At 41.3% G+C, this 14,441-nt stretch overlaps 1 protein-coding gene across 1 annotated transcript in view; it reads right to left on the bottom strand.

Moving 5' to 3' along the window:
* The window catches only part of ADARB1 (adenosine deaminase RNA specific B1), a 68,494-nt gene extending 54,662 nt beyond the window's left edge, over positions 1-13,832 (bottom strand). The window contains exon 1 of the mRNA XM_069860842.1: positions 13,786-13,832. The gene's annotated coding sequence lies outside the window, so the exon portion shown is untranslated. The remainder of the gene's footprint in view (positions 1-13,785) is intronic.
* Positions 13,833-14,441: the final 609 nt, after the last annotated feature.

Here is a 14,441-nt window from a genome sequence, read left to right as displayed (position 1 = left end):
TGTGACCGTCCAGTCTCATGTAACATGTTCAAACATTGATCCCCTTTGCTGAAAATCAGATCAAATTAAGATTGAAGTCCTACTTGTAAGTATGCGTTTGATCCTACTCCAAATCTAATAGGAATAGTCCACAGAAATCACAGAGCAAAACTTCAGTCTCCTTCTGTTATACAATTATCTCCCATCAGAGTCTCAGTCCCCTACTTAGCTTACTTTTACTATAGGCAGTATAAATTCTCACTACCTGTGGACATGTCACTTACACTGTACATATCCTAAAAGTTAACAATTGCATGGATACTTTCGGATAAGTGTTTGGGATACTAAGAACTTAGCAGAACAAGTGATACCTGATTCAGCTTGAGGCTAGAGTCATACACGCCAGATCAGATGAGGGAATTGATTCTCACCACCAGTACACCACTATTGGTACCTGGAGAAATACCTGGGTGCTATGGCTGGGAATAAGAGAGGCATGATGGTGTCTTAAGAGAATGCTGTCAGGAACAGCAGTGCCTTGTGAAACCAAGGGTTGAGGCTGCAGCTGGAAGAGACAGGGAGAACAGGGCAGGAAGCAGAGGGCATTTGTGCCTTCAAAAGCTTATGAACACCATAAGGCAGGTGGCATAAAAGATGCTACTTGGTTTCATGCTGCTGTATGGGCTGGCACAATTTATAGCACTGAAGTATTTACTCTGTTACATTGCATTTTGCCCTTCTCCCAGTGAGGACACATCTGTGTCTCTCATCCAGCTGCCAACATCAAATATTTAGGAACTTCAACTCTTTGAGACTTCTTTAAGTGTTAGCACTGGTGGAAATCAGACAGAGTCAAAAGTTATTTAGAAGAGGAAACATAAACCAACCAGGTGACTTCATGAGGTTGACACAAGAAAAACTTCCATCCAAGAATGAAAGATACGTAAGGATACAGAAACAAATACTGCAGCTGATCACTCGACAGCACTGTGACCCACAAGAAAGATGCAGGTGCACTCCTTCTCCAGCACGGCAGCCACAGAAGCAGCACCAACCACCCCTGTAGTCCAAACAGCTGGCTGAACAATTGGCCAGCCGATCACTGCCCTCAGACTTCATGGTTGAGCCGCCAGGAGATGCTGTATGAGCAGGATAACTGTGTGACTTGCCCAGTGAAACTGTCACTTCAAAACCAGTTTTTTGTAAAGCTGTAACCACTGGCATATAAGTGATTAAAGTGTAAATGTTAAACATGTATCAGAAACATCAAGAAATTTGGAGTCCAAAAATAAGTATTAGATACTGAGAAATGAAGAATGATGCTAGAAGATACACATAGATGCGTAAGTTTGCAAAGTCAACATCCATGCTAAATATTATTAAGGAGTAATTTAAAACAATGAAATCTGTTTATCCTCAACTAAACAAATCCTCAGCACACGACTATGTGCAATCTTCCCAGCTTTCTTTTCACAGCAGGAGATAAGCAGCCCTCACTGAAAATTTCAAATGTGCCTTTAGCAATCATAACACTAATTAATGCTATGCCTCTTATAGCAGAATGAAAAAGCAATAATCTCTAAGTCACCATTTCACATACTGTTTCGAAAACAAAGCCCATATGCCTGCAGATATCATGGATTTCCTACCACCGCTGTTAAAACCTTTAAAATGATCCTAGTTTGTGAACTGAGTGAGTGCCTTTGCTCAGGCAAGATGATTCCTTTCCATTCCCCAACCCTGTCTGAAGAAGCCACCGATTTAAGTAACTAAGAAGATTCTGCACAAACAGGGAGGAGAGCCCGTCACAAAAGATGCAAAACCACCCTTCTGAGCACAATGAAGCCACTTGGATTCCCCACAAACCAGACAGCATAAACTCATGCAGACAGTAAAACTATGACAAATCAGACAAGCAATAGAACTCCCCACTAATATTGTCACCAGCAGTGCAGAATTCCAAGGAGGACAGAGTACACAGTATGTGTGACTCACACATACTACTTCTCCCAAGACTCCCAGGAGCACCTAAAACAAATCACAGCATTTCCACATTTTTTTTTTTTTACTTAATCCAAAGTCTGTGTATGGAATGACTATGTAAACTCCACCTCATGAGCACCAAAATTTTACATCAACTGTGTGTTTCAGAGTGGCAACCTCTCTTCCACACCCCTGCCCTCATTCACCCCGCATACTACCACTTCCCTGCTGGTCTGTAACAAATCCCCTCTTTGCGTATTCAAAGAGCTTTTCAGACCATCGCTTCCAGCCTGGCTACACATATATGCACTCATCCTCTACAGAGCGGGTTGCTGTCCTCCCTTCACACCCTTTGCTTTGCGGAAAAACCTTTGCAGTTCTCCACACTCTGCCCAGCTCCATCACCACTCCCATATGGCTGCAAGACCGATCTGAACTTCACGTCACAAATAGATCAGTTGTGACTGACCCACCAGGCTTTCATGTCAACATTATCACACCAGGGATGAGCGCCCTGTAAGTACACAGAAAGTTATAATATTATCCTCCCAAATCCTACCCTAAAACTTTCTCCTGCTGCAATGCCCATCAGTCCTAGAAACGGCTACCCAGGAGCTGGTCTGTCAGCCCACATCGCATTGCTGACCTTGTGACACTATTTAAGGTATCATTTATGTTTCCTCCTCCACCAGTAAAGGTGATGGGCTTCACCCCAAGATGCTCACGGCTTGCTTGACCCAGCACGAGACAGCTCCAACTCCAGTGCTAATCCCTTTAGCAAACAAGGATCACAGATATACCACAGGTGGGCTACCCCTTGTCTGAGCTTAAATACTCATGATGAACGCACAGGGATGCAGAGTGTCCCACTGTGTTTTGTCCCAGCTGCAGGCTACTGCAGCCACAATCCTGACCACTTCAGGCTGACGAGCAGTCCTTGTCTCTTGACAGCACCTGTCTCAGTGCAATAATGGGGGAACATACAAACCAGTAACTGAAGTTGCCATAAACCAGTATGCTTTGCTAAGCAGAGTATAACAAACGCATCACCTCAATCACTTTTCATTTAATCAGAGCTAAAAAAAAAAGACTCAGAGAAGACTTTCGAACATACATGTGGGATCTGATCAGAAGTCCTTTCTTTCCGCCTTCAACAGCCTCTGGATTTCATCCATACACTGCAATATGCCCCACTGTGCTGAACAGGGTGGCATTGACACCTCTACTGCTTAATATTGGACGAATTAGCAGCCTTTTCCCTGCAGGTGATTGTATTGCTATGCTAGTGTGGCATGCCCAATAGGAAATTGCAAATGTATGTATTATTTAATGTTGGTAAGTACGTGTTTTATTGCCTTTCTAGCGCTACTGCTTGTCCCTAGACCCACTGGCCACTTGGGCTCGTGCAGCAATGCTTGCATCAATGCCCAGTACACAAGTGCCACCAATAACTGACAAACAACAGGAATACTTGCCAAGGAAGAAAGGATGAGTGAGAAAATTGGGAAGGAAAAACAACTATTTTCCAGAGAAAGTCAAGAGAAATGCCTCCAAGAGCGCGGCAGTAGGACAAGATGCCCAGGCACCTCACTCTGCTGCTGGACTGCTACACAAATGAAAAGCCAGAGACACTGAGCTGTTGAGATTTCCTCAGTCCCAGCTGGGAAGTGACAGACTTTGGAAAGAAGACATCACTTCAGAAAATCTGAGATGTTGTGCTAGTGCATACTCTGAACGTGAGCACAACATATTCAAGAGGATCTCTGCCAACAGTCAAGGCTCCCTGCAACACAACAGCTCAGGGCAGGCTACTGTCAGATGGGCAGGATCACACCCCTGCCCTGATCTAGGTCCCCATAACACCTAGAAACATCTGGCCCACCAAATTTTAATGACAAAGTGTGGCATGCTTCCATTGCTGCAGTGCTGGCTTAGGCATGACTCAAGCACCTGGTCACCATCCTCACTGAAGCAGATGGACAGAGGGAGGGGAGAGGATCACACAAATCACATAAGCCTTTTTCCCTTAAAGAGATTAGAAATTCGAGTAGAACTTTTGCTAAACAGGCTACTTCTATTTACTCTATAAAAGCTGCTTAAATTTGCGTTTCTGTTACCATAGAGAAAGCCTGATTCTAATCCTAATTAACTCCACACTATCATTGAGGCTATAACTCTTGGCATACCACTATTACAATCAAGCAGATTATACCTTATGTATATTATGGACAATTTTACACAGTTTCATATCACAGTTAAGAGGAAACATTTCTCTACACTAACAGAAGCAGCAACACTCATTCCATGTAAGAACACAGCTCAGATACCACAGCCAACTTACATTTAAAATCCAGATGTGCTGAAAGAGTGCAAGAATTGTGTCTACAAAAGGTGAAAGGGGAGGAGGGGAGAGAAAGTTACAAAAACCAATGTTGATGTGCTATCATGAAAATACCCGTATTTTATTTCATTGTGATGATGCATATTTCGTGACCACTAAGCACGGACCACTGGGGCATTTTGGAATCAGAATCAAACTCCAGCAATCTCCTCAATGTTGCCAGCCTGCTACACACCGCGCTGAACTAAGGAAAGAGATGCTCACTTGTTTTCAAATGACTCTTGCCAGTCAATTGTATGTCTGTCTACAGACATTATGCAAACTACGTGTACTTACTAAGCACATTTGGGGTTTTAAAATTTGCAACCAAAGCAAGTGCAAAGACTGAATACACTTTCCCTTGAACTAATTAGCCAACATAACAAAACCAGAGTGATTAATAATGTGGTTTTTAAAATATTAATTGAAACCTAAGCATATTTATTGTTGAAAATGAAAGCATATAAAATATGTTTTAGGAGCATCTCACCTTTTTTTCCCAAAAGATGCTATGTTTTCCCGGCTTGTGAGTAACAGTTCAGGATAAATTTTCCTTGAAAATACATTAGGTCGTTATCAGAGAAAGGACCTCAAAGGTTGTTGAAAAATCAGTTTTCCTTCTGAGTAAAGATTCTTTTCAGAATTATTTATTTCAATGCATATGAAACTATAATTATTCTCAAGACAATAATATGCTAGAAAGGCTTTAGGCAGTTGAGGTGTTCATAAAGAACATGGGTGGCTTCAACATCAGTTTTTAAAAGTCCACGTTACCACTATACACACCTAACTGAATAAAAGTTAAAAGCTTGACCATGTTGGGAAATTCTTATCTGTGACCAGAAGGATACTTATCACTGTGCCAGGCCAGAGAGATTTGGGGAGAGTGAATGCTGATGAAAGTATTGGGTCCAAGACTGAATGAGAAGATAAATAGGAAGAGGTTAGCTCTGCTTCCGATTTAACATCTTCAGGAGTGCGATGCCCAGCACTGTCCGTCCCTCACAGCCCAGAGAGAGCGTCACCACTGTCCTAGCTTGGTTTTCAAAACTCACATTTGCAGTTGCCTGAATGTGGAGAGTGGGTAGGAAAATGAGCCAAGCCAGCAGCTGGTGCGGCAGCTACCTTGTTCTGTGATGTTGCTCAGATACTGCTTAAAGCTAAAATATTTATTAAAATAAGCTTTTTGTATGGCTGTTGACTCTAAATATCAGTCTCAGTGCTTTCCTAGGTAGGCTCAGACTTGGTTTAAGCTTTCCATTAGTGGAAACTACTTTTTAAGTGCAGCCTAAACAGACTTTTTTTCCCCTCACAGAAGAAAAAAACCAACAAATAACCAATGTTCTTACTGAAACACTAGAGCCACTAAGGAAACATTTTACTGTACTACCACATTTGCATTATATAGCATCAGCACAACTCCAGTGTAACAAGATAAAATTAGTTGTCAGTAATCAACAGGACTTGTAAATAATTGTCACCTTATTTAGCACATCAAACTGGCTCCAGTTGCTCCTTCAGCACACACCACAGCGTGCTCAAGGACAAAAGACTCAGACAATTCACGTTTGAATTATTACAGAGGTGATCAGCAAGCTACCTAAGCTGCACCAGAAATGAGAAATGCTGTACAGCTGCCTTGCTCTGCGATACCAGGGATTAACCCTCTGAGGAACTGGGTTATCAGTCTGGACTCAGCACCATGGCCCCACAGCTGAATATCCTGTTCCTCCAGCCTAAAGCAGGGAAAAATTAGGCTCCTGTCCGCTAAAAGCACAGGTAGACAGGAACTCCAGTTGCATAAATATTTGTATAAATTATTGCAGAGTGTTGGTTGTATTACTGAAGTTTATAAGAAACAGAATTTACACAGATGTATTTTCTTCAATTATTTATATAAGAGTGCTAAACAGATTTTGGAAGCATCAATAAAGGTGAAAAGACAGGAAGGACAGTTGACGGAAGAGCTGTAGGAACCTAAGAGATGCAAAGCTACAGTCATAAGCAGTGCAGTCAAACAACACTAAGCTGGCTGTCCACATTTTCTCATGAAGTGCTTGAGTCCTTTTAAGGTTTAACCATAGGTGTTTAAGAGTGAGGCTAAATATATTCTTGATCTATAACGAATGACCATATTTCTTCCCAATCCTTTTCATATAAAAAAATACATTTGAGAAAGATCAGCACTGCTCAGCACTTCCCTCCAGCACCCAGGATTACTCCCGCATTGCCCTCCTCACTGATCCGCCCTTTTGCAGAAGTCACAGATCCCAGGCTCGCAAGCCCAGCTGAGCTTGGCTAACCACCTACAAAGCCTGTGTCTCTGCCCTGAGCTTTCCTATACTTTGGTTCCCTAGATGTCGTCCTGCAGGCACCAAAATTCACCCTGCATGGAGCAGAAACAGTTCAGGAAAGCCTGTTGGGTTGGATTGTGCCACCTACGTGACCCCATCACTACCTTTCAATTCAACAATACACATTCCCACCACGTACAAAGCCATATGCACACCATCTTCCCAGGCAGAGAAGAGCTAGAAAAGGAACTACCATCATATATATAACATTTCATTATACTAACAGGTACAAATTCTTGGCTCACAGATTCCATAGTCTCTTCCCTTTGCTTGGCAAAGAACAGGTCAACTGATCTAGACTGACCCTACCTGACCCTCCTCTAAAACTGTCCTACGAAGGCTACGATTTTACTTTAATGCCTACAGAAAGGAACAAAGTACACTTGAAGCCTCTTTTAGAGCATGATGGGTGGGAAGCTATGCTGGGAAGCACATCACTGCAGCAAGGAGACTGTGTGCATTTCATAGAAGTAACGCAATGCTGATTTCCATTACAGCTAACTCCTAACAAACACCTTCCTAAAGTCAAAGATGCTTTGAAGAGAACAGATTAGATGTACGTGTTAATGAAGTCCACATTAACATCTACTCTTTCAACTACTAACATTCAAACAGTACATATAACATACAGCACTTAACTGGCAGAGAGAATGAACTTCTCAGCACTTTTTGTACACATATTCCTCAGGAGACTAATCTTTCAAATTCACTCGCTCTGCAGTTTGGTTTATTTTTTTCCAGAGGTACAAGATTAGGTAATAAAATAAATATTTTAAAAAGTCTTTCCATGTAAAATAGGGCCCACCTGTGCTTTCAGAAACTGGGGGTAGAATTGTTCAGAAAAAAGGACTCCGAACCCAAGCTACTCACTACCAGAAAGAGCTTCCTCTCTTGCCAAGGCATGCTTGACTATTTCTGAAATCATTAATAATTCAGTTAGCACTTCACTTTGAAGAAGGAACAGCATTTTTTACTTCTTTGACCTTCCAAACTTTTATTTGAGCAGGTTTCATAATGTAGCAAAATTGCAATTCTAAATTCATTCACTGCCTGTAAATAATCCATTTAGCAACAGACATCCCAAAACCTCTCAGATCTCACAGGCAAAAAGTCTCTGCAGTGCTTTGGCACTGAGGTTTGGTAATCGTCAGTGGCATCCGAATAAGGACAGCTTTCAAAGGACTCCGTCAATGCCACGAGCTCATCTCAGACAGCCAGTGTAAGTAAACTCTCAAGTTTTATTCCTAAAATCCTGCCCTGGGATAAGTGACACAATAGGAGTAATGCTCTTTGAGATTAGTGGGAAAAGAGGGAAAAAAAGGTAAAAATAAAGGAAAAAGCTTAATTGCTGCTCAAAGATTTACTGCTTTCAAAAATAACAACAAAGAATAATTGACATAAATATTACTTAACTGATTTGTGTCAGTGCATATACAGCATTTTATATGCAGAATGGAACTGCGGAGAAAGCCTCCTCCTTGGCTGCACAAATTGTTTTGTCCTTGGGTATACTGCTAAAATAAATTTGAGTTTCAGTTTAGTATGCTGGCGTAGAAGATGGGAGCAACAAACAAATTCCAGCTCTTTGCTAAGCATATTCACCAACACCATATGATCCTGTATAGCAGTACACCCTGCGTTATTGAGACTACAAGCAGCACTGCAAAAAGCTTTCCTCTTCTAAATGCATTACAGGCCAGCCATGCCAAACAACAAAATGACACCTAAATGTATGTGAGTTTGAGTCACAGAAAATATGGTATACTTACACTTCTAACTCTCTCTTGGTTTTGAAGTCTCTACTTCCCACAGAGTAATGCCAAAGATAGGAAGAACACCAGAAATACTTCAATTTGTGCTACCCAACACAACAGCATTTGCTTTTATTTCCCCAAGAGACTACAGCAAGGACTTTTAATTAAATGTTGACCATAGCAATTACACACTATCTGAGTACAAAGAGAGACTGAACTTGCGATTCTTTTGTTTGAATATTCTGTATATTCACTGCACACACAAAATGTTTTGAAGGAGTCCTTTAAGAGCTATCTTGGTTTACCCTTATCACTAAAGAAAAAGTAGATATATCTTGAAAGCAAAACTCAGCAGCTACTTAATGTTTTATCTGAACAGGGAACATAATCTGACAGATAAAAACAAAACGATTATTAGAAGAGAGTAGTAGCCAGAAAGATGCAGCTTTATAGAAGTTTCATACTTGTTACAAAGCACTTTCTTCCAAACTTTGAGAGCTAAGTGAAATAAAATGTTAGGAGATGTTGAAGGGTTCTGTTCAAAATATTTCTTTTACTCCATAAATCCAAACAGACAACATTAAAGTTGCACATAGTAATGAAGTTCAAACCTCACTTGAAAACTTCTGTATTTAAGTGTCCGCTCTCTCCCCCCGCCCAAGTACTTTGACTGTACAGCAATTAAAACACTACCTTTCCACTTTGATCGTTTCTTCCGTCTCCGTTTACAGTGCCGTCGGATCTCACTGACGAGAGTCCCCATGCCAAGAGCTGGGGCTGGAAGAGATGCCATGCACACGCCTACAGTCCACCACCACAGCTCGCCAGTCTGCTGCACCCTCGCCCCCTCCTCACGAGGCAAAGAGGGTTACCCTGCCTTTCCTTGCACCCTCTTCACCCAGCCGAGGGCCGTTCCTCAAAACAGCAGGATGCACAGATGCACTATGATGAACAAACACTGCAGCTCATCCCTACCCACCGCAAGAGGCACATGTGACAATTAACCCTTCAGGAAGTGAAAGGGGCAAGCAAGGATAGTTTTCTTAAAAGGACAGTATCAAAGACATACTCACTACTAGGTGTGGAAAGGCAAATTTATTTTTATTTTCTTACTAAAAATGGAGAGGGCAACTCTTTGGTGTTGCTTCAGCCTTATACACATCTCAGAAACGACGAGAGACCTAAGTAAGGGAAGGTTTATACAGCCTAGTGCATGAAACCAAGCTGCCTCTGGCATCCTTTCTAATTGTTCCTTGTGTTCTTAGGTACATATTTTATACATTGCCTAGAAATGCACAAAATAAATTTGTGAATAGCAGTAATACACCTACATGCAAATCTCAAAGAGCAATGTTTGAGTCTCACATTTTGCATACAAGGGTTTGCATGTGTTGTCTTACAGAGAGATTTCCCAACATCAACATTAACTGTAGCAATTCCCAGCCTTTTTATAAGCAAAAAAAGCAACACGTGACATTATTGGATAACATGGTACCATCCCGCTTCCTCAGTTTGAGCAACAAACAAACACATGTTTATCCTGCGGATCCTGTGGGTCTTGTGGATCACCAACACAGACTGGGGGCTGCAGCTGTCCTTTAATCCTGCCTGCAGATTAAACCCCGCAGGACAGAAAACAACTTCCAACAGGGGATGTTTGCAGATGCAAGCCCCGCAGGTTTCTTCCATGTATTACTAGAGTGAGGAAACCTCTCTGACAAGTCACCACCACCTGCTCTCAGACCTTCACTTCTCCATGTAACAGACAGTCCTTGGCTCTTTGGAAGACAGCACATGATCAATTCTGGACAAACTCTCATAGATTACTTACATAAACCATTATATTTTGACACCTAGCCAGTGTGGCATTTTCAGAAAAAAACTGTGACTGGCATCTTAAATGAGCAGTACTCAACTAACCAAAACCAATACAGTCAAGCTCACCAGTGGGACTGGGTTGACCTGCTAACACGGAGCCCTGCCTCGCCACTTACTGCTCCCTCTGCTGGCACTTGTTCTCCAGACCAGAGATGCCACCTTTTCATCTCCAGGGTGCGATGGAAAGCTTCTGAGATTGAGTTAACTTGTTTACCAAAACTATTTCTGCAAGAAGGCTAAGTGGTAAGGGCCGCAAACTGCCCCACTTGGTTTAGAGGAGCTGAAGTTTTATCTGTGCTAATGGACACTGCTTCATTCGATGAAGGAATATCAACAGGATATCAACAGGAATATCAACAGGACCATCTGTGGTCAGTTTACACAATTTAAAAAGAAGAACTTGCCATGGTTGAACAAGCCACCAATGCCATGGTCATGTTATCATGTGCACACTTACCATCAAGAATTTCAGGAGGAAATGAGTCCCATCATCATCTAAAAACAGCTCTTCCCTCACAGCACAAATAAAGTCTGGTGTTTTCACAGAATCACAGAATCACAGAATAACCAGGTTGGAAGAGACCCACCGGATCACCGAGTCCAACCGTTCCTACCAAACACTAAACCATATCCCTCAGCACCTCGTCCACCCGTGCCTTAAACACCTCCAGGGAAGGTGACTCAACCACCTCCCTGGGCAGCCTGTTCCAGTGCCCAATGACCCTTTCTGTAAAGAATTTTTTCCTAACGTCTAGCCTAAACCTCCCCTGGCGGAGCTTGAGGCCATAATGCTTATGCTTTTCTTATGCTTCTAGCACCTCTTCTCCCCTTACTAAATACTGCCTGGCTCACAGACCAGAGGTATGCTCTGGATTAATACAAAAACTTTTTTCCCTCAGGGAAACCAGGAACTGCCTCATTTAAAAGTGACAATAGTTTGACATCAGGCCCTGCAATACTACATCCCGATGGGCCTACACAGTCATGGCAAGATGAAGGCAGACATCAGGGAAACCTCAGTGAAGCCTGCAACTCCAGTGTTAGCATGGGCACTAGGTGCACATTGGCAGAGCACTTCCCCATCTCAAATAGACCTAATTTAAGACTTAAGTTAGCAGTTCTGTGCCTCACTACTTAACAGTTTCAGGCCAAGATTGATATTTAAATCCACATTAAACCATGCATGACGAGGAAAGGACAAAGAAGGTGAGGTATCTACATCTACACGGCCTTGAAGGAGAAGATATGTGGAGAGAAAAAGGGAAAACACACTCCTTAGGAGAATGGGAATTCATTTTGTTCTTTTGAGCCAACAGCATATTTTGTAAAAAGCAAAAAAAGCAACCTGTGAAACCACTGAGCTCTTTACTGTAATTCTTCCAGCTGTTGAAACTTTCTCCACCTTGTTCTCACTACAAGTGAGAAAGAGGTACATAACTGTGTATTTTTCTTTCCCTTTCAGGGAAGAGTTACTGCATGAGATACTTAAAGTTTGGAAGTGTTTTTGCCTTCAACAACTAATTTATCTGCCCGAACTTGACAGAGATTTGGTTCATAGGACTGAAAAAAGACTCTGGCTCACTCCCAAGGAGCTCTCCTCTCCAAAGCAGCTCCTACTGATCACTGGCTTCCCAAAGCAAAGTACCTCTGGAGTTAGGAAGATCTAATTTTAGCTTAAAGAATGACAGATTTCAATAGAGAAATAAAGTCTCTAAAATCTGTACTACTAAGTTCCTGTACTAAGGAATGTACACAATGCACTTGAGAGAGAAATTCAGTGACTTATTGCATTCATTTGCAGTTGTCACATTAATGACAGCTTTAGAAAATAAAAAATATGCAATCTGTAATATGCATACAATTCAATATTCAATACCCAAAAGATCCTAGAGCTATGGCATCTACTGGCCCTCACAGTCCAGGTTCCCAAGCACAGGAGGCTCAAGGCCACACCCTTCCGCCAGATACAGCACTTTGTGACGCCTTCATCCAGTACTCATTACAAAATTAACAGGAATAATCTATCATATCTTTATGTACCCATAAGACTCACTCTGAATCACGTAAGCTGGAAAAGAGGAAGGAGTACAAGGAGTGTTTGATCATAGAATACAAAATAAACTCATTACTTTAAATATTGCATGAAAATTCCTATGCACCAAAAGAATCCTTGCAAATCTCATTTACTTATATTTGGCCACTATTATCCACTTACTTTACACACTCTTGGAAGAAATAACTGCACATCGTATTGTGTAAACACCCAGCTATTCTTTTCCCCACATGCAATTCACACGGTTTTCAAGGGTGCAGATACTATTACAGGCCAATAGCAAGATTGCTTTCAAGCCCTGTGTACTGGAGCAAGAATTTACATAAGCTAGCAGCAACCACTAGAATTAGTACAGGCTAATTACAGCCTGAGCATCAGCTCAGCACAGCAAACATCCAGACACAAAGCTGCTGGGTGCACACCAGGAACCCCCAAAGCTTGGCCTCAGCCTCAACGCCTCAGGTAATTAAATCCTCTCCAACAGCACCATCTGCTGTTACACTACATAAATAACTGATTTTACTTTGACAAAGAAAGTCTACACCCCAGCTCTAAAACAGAAATGTCTTGGGATGTTTGCAGATCTATTCTACTGTAAACTAATTTGTAACCTATATGAATTACAACATTTTGCTTTAGGTAGCACCACCTCGTCTTCTTACCAGCATACTTTGAGAACTGAACATACAATTTTTAGCGTGCGTTATTTCTGAAAGGCTCCTCAAATACCCACAACTATCAGAAAAGTATTTAGGATGTGCAACCACGGAAAAAGTGGTAACCATTCAGAGAAGTATGAACAGCCTTGATCTCCCAGTAACATCAGTATTTTCATTATCATTTAAAAGATAACAGGTGCAGCTACCCAGAGATCCTAAGGAAAATAATACCTACTTGGAACAAAAATCTAAAATAGCTATAAAAGAGGGTAAGAAAGTCTCAAAGATCTCAACATTATTTTATAAAAAGAAAGAAGTGTTAGGCAGGTGGGGTGGTGTTTGATATTAGGAGATAGACATATATATTGGACATAATTCCTCCTTTCCCTCCACAATCAGTCATAGAGCTTGACTCAAACATTCAAACTCTCAAGTCCTCTATGTTATCTTTGCATATTTATTTTATTAATACGGATTGGGAACAAATCTGCAGTCAGAAGGGCAATTTTTTGTAACATACAACAACTTGATAACTAGATATTTCTTAACAATATTTTCTCTATTTTCAAACTGTACTAATCCAATATCTTTGAAGGGGGTTAGTGAACAAACATAAAAGTTACATATAAAATAATGACGTTTTAAATATACATTAAGATTAATTCTCTCCTCCAAGTTATTATCTGAATGCATCAATCAGTAAACAAAGAATCTCACTACATATTGGCAAATATGGTCAGCTTACCTTTAGAGATACATGCCGATTCTGCAACCTGCAAAAAGAAGAAACACAGTTAGCAATTTTCCTTTTACAAATACCAACTCCTGATCTTAAAAGGGACAAATTTCTGATTCTGAAGGAATAAATAGTACATACTGCATACACACAGTCACAGAACCAGCTCCCTGGTAACCACAATGGGAGGGGGAGGAACAATTCTGGATGTTCCTGATTGGGGAAAAAGAAATATATCAAGACTGAAGATGCTCAGGACTCAGGGTCAGCATAAGCATCTCAGGGGTACAAGCAGCTACTTAGCAGAACCCAATCTGCAATCTCTGCACCTTCCAGCAGAAACAGTCAGCAAAAATTTTGACCAGTAATGGCTTAAAACTAAAATTAACCCCTGTGTAATCACAGCCAACTTATCCTGCAAGCAAACCTAAATCTGTCGCCTTCTAAGAATTTATTTTGAATGTAGATTTTAAATTTTATTTTTAGCGGTTGATTTTAATTCATATAAACAACACCTCACACCATAGCCTAGTGTTCAAACACCAGGTGCTTGATACTACTTGCATCGGCTTGCATTCTCCTGAAGTGCTTGCAAAACTGGAAAATCCATCAACTGCTAGCAGTGGGTGGGAAAGAAATGGCAGATGCAGGGTAAGAAAGATACA

Source organism: Phaenicophaeus curvirostris, chromosome 7 (assembly GCF_032191515.1).
Source record: "Phaenicophaeus curvirostris isolate KB17595 chromosome 7, BPBGC_Pcur_1.0, whole genome shotgun sequence".
Classification (NCBI taxonomy): Eukaryota; Metazoa; Chordata; class Aves; order Cuculiformes; family Cuculidae; genus Phaenicophaeus; species Phaenicophaeus curvirostris.
The sequence above is the reverse complement of the archived record's forward strand: the minus strand, read 5'-3'. Positions and strand labels throughout refer to the sequence as shown.